We start from the raw sequence: 5,000 nt of genomic DNA on the forward strand, positions 1-5,000 counted from the left end.
TTCCCGGATGACGGACCTACCTGGCCCGGCCCCGGACCCGCGCCGCTGTTGGCTCGGGATGCTCTCGGGCGGAATAATCGCTCCCGTCAGCGGCGCTTCAGCTTTGGACAATTTCACGACCCGTCTTGAAACACGGACCAAGGAGTCTAACATGTGCGCGAGTCATTGGGCTGTACGAAACCTAAAGGCGTAATGAAAGTGAAGGTCTCGCCTTGCGCGGGCCGAGGGAGGATGGGGCTTCCCCGCCCTTCACGGGGCGGCGGCCTCCGCACTCCCGGGGCGTCTCGTCCTCATTGCGAGGTGAGGCGCACCTAGAGCGTACACGTTGGGACCCGAAAGATGGTGAACTATGCCTGGCCAGGACGAAGTCAGGGGAAACCCTGATGGAGGTCCGTAGCGATTCTGACGTGCAAATCGATCGTCGGAGCTGGGTATAGGGGCGAAAGACTAATCGAACCATCTAGTAGCTGGTTCCCTCCGAAGTTTCCCTCAGGATAGCTGGTGCTCGTACGAGTCTCATCCGGTAAAGCGAATGATTAGAGGCCTTGGGGCCGAAACGACCTCAACCTATTCTCAAACTTTAAATGGGTGAGATCTCCGGCTTGCTTGATATGCTGAAGCCGCGAGCAAACGACTCGGATCGGAGTGCCAAGTGGGCCACTTTTGGTAAGCAGAACTGGCGCTGTGGGATGAACCAAACGCCGAGTTAAGGCGCCCGAATCGACGCTCATGGGAAACCATGAAAGGCGTTGGTTGCTTAAGACAGCAGGACGGTGGCCATGGAAGTCGGAATCCGCTAAGGAGTGTGTAACAACTCACCTGCCGAAGCAACTAGCCCTGAAAATGGATGGCGCTGAAGCGTCGTGCCTATACTCGGCCGTCAGTCTGGCAGTCATGGCCGGTCCTTGCGGCCGGCCGCGAAGCCCTGACGAGTAGGAGGGTCGCGGCGGTGGGCGCAGAAGGGTCTGGGCGTGAGCCTGCCTGGAGCCGCCGTCGGTGCAGATCTTGGTGGTAGTAGCAAATACTCCAGCGAGGCCCTGGAGGGCTGACGCGGAGAAGGGTTTCGTGTGAACAGCCGTTGCACACGAGTCAGTCGATCCTAAGCCCTAGGAGAAATCCGATGTTGATGGGGGCCGTCATAGCATGATGCACTTTGTGCTGGCCCCCGTTGGGCGAAAGGGAATCCGGTTCCTATTCCGGAACCCGGCAGCGGAACCGATACAAGTCGGGCCCCTCTTTTAGAGATGCTCGTCGGGGTAACCCAAAAGGACCCGGAGACGCCGTCGGGAGATCGGGGAAGAGTTTTCTTTTCTGCATGAGCGTTCGAGTTCCCTGGAATCCTCTAGCAGGGAGATAGGGTTTGGAACGCGAAGAGCACCGCAGTTGCGGCGGTGTCCCGATCTTCCCCTCGGACCTTGAAAATCCGGGAGAGGGCCACGTGGAGGTGTCGCGCCGGTTCGTACCCATATCCGCAGCAGGTCTCCAAGGTGAAGAGCCTCTAGTCGATAGAATAATGTAGGTAAGGGAAGTCGGCAAATTGGATCCGTAACTTCGGGATAAGGATTGGCTCTGAGGATCGGGGCGTGTCGGGCTTGGTCGGGAAGTGGGTCAGCGCTAACGTGCCGGGCCTGGGCGAGGTGAGTGCCGTAGGGGTGCCGGTAAGTGCGGGCGTTTAGCGCGGGCGTGGTCTGCTCTCGCCGTTGGTTGGCCTCGTGCTGGCCGGCGGTGCAGGATGCGCGCGCCTGCGCGGCGTTCGCGCCCCGGTGCTTCAACCTGCGTGCAGGATCCGAGCTCGGTCCCGTGCCTTGGCCTCCCACGGATCTTCCTTGCTGCGAGGCCGCGTCCGCCTTAGCGTGCTCCTCCGGGGGCGCGCGGGTGCGCGGATTCTCTTCGGCCGCCATTCAACGATCAACTCAGAACTGGCACGGACTGGGGGAATCCGACTGTCTAATTAAAACAAAGCATTGCGATGGCCCTAGCGGGTGTTGACGCCCTGTGATTTCCACTACATTGGACTTCATTCGGGCGCCGTCCAGGTATCCCCTTCAGGGTGACTGGTCATTAACCCATCGGGTACACCCGCACAGTAACCGCTTCACGGAGGGGCATAGGTGCGACCGAGTCTGGTGGTTCTCACCTTTCTCACTGCACCTGGGACGCAGGTCCTGTGGCTATTGTTTCCGTGGCGGCCGCCCGGTAGGTTTTTGTGGTGCGTTTGGCGACCGGCCCATTTTCATATATCAGTGCCGATAGCCTGCGCCCTCATTTCTGGCGGCCGCCGGGTGTCGTCCCCGGTGACTAGTCCCACACTAGGTGGCGGCGTTGTTCTTTCCGCCGCGTCCCTAGTGTCCCTGCCGCCTGGGGTTCGGGCGTAACACGAAAGTCATCCCACAGGTCCGGCTGGGTAAGCGATCTGGCGGTTCTCGTCGGTGACCACCCTGCTGTGGTACGGTGACACTCACGTCTACTCGTTAACTGGGGTTCCCAGGGGTCGGGTCGTGTGGCTGGTGCTTGTGGGGGGTACCCCGTTCAGTCTCCAGCCTCCGTCCAAAAGCGATTCCTGCCCAGTGCTCTTTGAATGTCAACGTTGAAGAAATTCAAGCAAGGCGCGGGTAAACGGCGTGAGTTAACTATGACTTCTCTTAATCTGGCCAAGTGGCGGCGGTGTGGCTGCATCCGGACTTGGCTTTTCGAAGTGCGGTCTTGATGTAGTCGTGCTGCTGCTGCGAGGTGCCTTCCTTGGGTTATGGTTACAGGGAGAGTGATGCGCAATACATGGGCCTAGCCCTCTTAGCCTCTCCTCTCCTGCGGTCTTCTCCCCTTCTCGTGGGCCCGCTGATTTTCGCAGAGTGGAAGACCGCACCAGGGGCTTGGGGGGGTTACCAGCCCCCCCTCGCACTATCCCTTTTTTAGTTGGGGGCAGTATTCAGAGAAAAAGTGGTGGCCCTTCCGCTGAAGGTGCCACCCCAACTCCCCCAGCACCTAGCCGGCCAACCGGCCGTGCCGAAAATCTTGTAACTTTTGCAGCTGTATACGCCTGTAGTGAGTGCCACCGCAGCTTCACCACCAAGAACGGTCTCGGGGTCCATCGCCGCCGCCAACACCTTGCGGCCGCCAACGCGGAGATCGTCACGGAGAGGCATCGCGCGAGGTGGACGGAGGAAGAAGTCCTGTCGCTCGCCAAGGCGGAGGCCGAACTGTTCCTCGAGAGGGACGCCCGGTTCTTCTTTGTAAATCAAGAGCTCATCAGGATGTTCCCCGACCGAACGCTTGAGGCAATCAAGTGCCGACGGCGGCAAGCTGCCCACAAGCAGCTTGTCCGCCAATTCATGGAGGCGCTTGAGATCGGTCGGGGGGAAGAGCCGGCGTCCCGCCGGGGAGCAGCGAGCCCGCTGCCTGACGCGGGCGAGGCCGCTGCGCCGCCCGTCGACGCAGCCGAGGACTTCGCGGCCGACACCACCGGGCCGCCGCCGGAGGGGCCGACTGACGCCGCCATCTGGGAGCATCTGGCGGGGCTACCCGCTTCCGCCCAGCGTTTCTCTGCCCTGGATCGTGTCATAGGTCTGGGGCGGGGCACGCCGCCCGATGTCATCCTGGGCATGCTCCCGGATGCCCTTGCGTCGGTCGGGTCCAGAGGGGAGAGATCGATCACCAGGACACAGCGGCCGCGCCAACCATCGAAGCGGCCGCCTGCCGCGCCGCCGACGCAGAAGCGCAAGCGGCGCCGCTGGGAGTACGCGAGAACGCAGGATGCCTTCCGACGGTCGCGTGCACGTTGCGTGCGCGGCCTCTTGGATGGCACCCTGCTCCAGCCGCCACCTGCCATCCCTGGTCTGCTGGACTTCTGGGCGGACCTCTTCACCAAGAAGCCCATCTCCACCGCGGGCTTCATTCGTGACCGCCTCCTCCCGCACTCGGAGCCTGTCGCTCCCGAGTGCCTATGGGGGCCGGTCACACATGAGGAGGTCGCCGCCGCGTTGCCGCCCAGGGGATCAGCAGCCGGGCCGGACGGCCTTACCCCAGCGGAGTTGCGGCGCCTGCCGCACGAAGTCCTGGTGAAAGTGATGAATCTCTTCCTTCTGGCCCGCGCCCTTCCGGAAAGCCTGCTTCGCGCGCGAACGTCCCTTCTCCCGAAGACGGCTGCACCAACATCCCCCGCTGACTTTCGCCCCATTACGGTCTGCTCGGTGTTGGCGCGGACCTTTCACAAGGTTCTCGCGTCACGCCTGATGCGCGCATGTGCTGTGGACGAACGTCAGCGGGCATTCATCCCTCGGGATGGGATGTTGGAAAATACCTTCATCTTGGACACTGCTCTCACCGACGCAGTTCGCTCCTGCCGCTCTGTCTTTGTGGCATCGATCGACGTATCTAAGGCATTCGATTCGGTAGATCATGCTGCCCTTCGCCCCGTGCTGAAGGCGCATGGCCTGCCGGATTGTTTTGTCGAGTATGTCGAGCGGTGCTACGAGGGCAGCACGACAGTGATAGCGGACGGCGCCGGCGTGGGCGTGTCTGTGCAGCCAGCACGGGGCGTTCGCCAGGGCGATCCCCTCTCCCCCCTCCTGTTCAACTTTGCGGTGGACTACGTTTTAGGCCAACTGCCCTCCCACGTCGGAGCTCGGATCCTCGGTCGCAGAGTCAACGCTGCGGCCTTTGCAGATGACGTCTTGCTGTTTGCAGCGACCCCGAGGGGCTTGCAGTCCCTCATCGACGCAGCTACCGCAGCCCTCGCCCACCTGGGGCTGCAGATCAACGCCCGGAAGTGTTTCACCCTCGCCTTAGTCGCGTCAGGGCGCGAGAAGAAGGTGAAGGTGGACAGCAATGTCACCTTCACAGCAGGCAATACCACCATGCCTGCCCTGCGTGTGGGTGAAACCTTCCGGTACCTGGGGCTGCAATTTTCCACGGCGGGTCGCTGTGTCTTCAATCCACGTCGCCACCTGGTGGAGCAGCTTGACGTCATCTCCCGAGCTCCGCTGAAGCCGCAACAGCGCCTC

General features: G+C 61.9%; 1 pseudogene; it reads left to right on the forward strand.

The window, feature by feature from the left end:
* LOC124575183 overlaps positions 1-5,000 on the forward strand; it is an 8,517-nt pseudogene that overhangs the window by 801 nt on the left and 2,716 nt on the right.

Source organism: Schistocerca americana, unplaced genomic scaffold (assembly GCF_021461395.2).
Source record: "Schistocerca americana isolate TAMUIC-IGC-003095 unplaced genomic scaffold, iqSchAmer2.1 HiC_scaffold_228, whole genome shotgun sequence".
Taxonomy (NCBI): domain Eukaryota; kingdom Metazoa; phylum Arthropoda; class Insecta; order Orthoptera; family Acrididae; genus Schistocerca; species Schistocerca americana.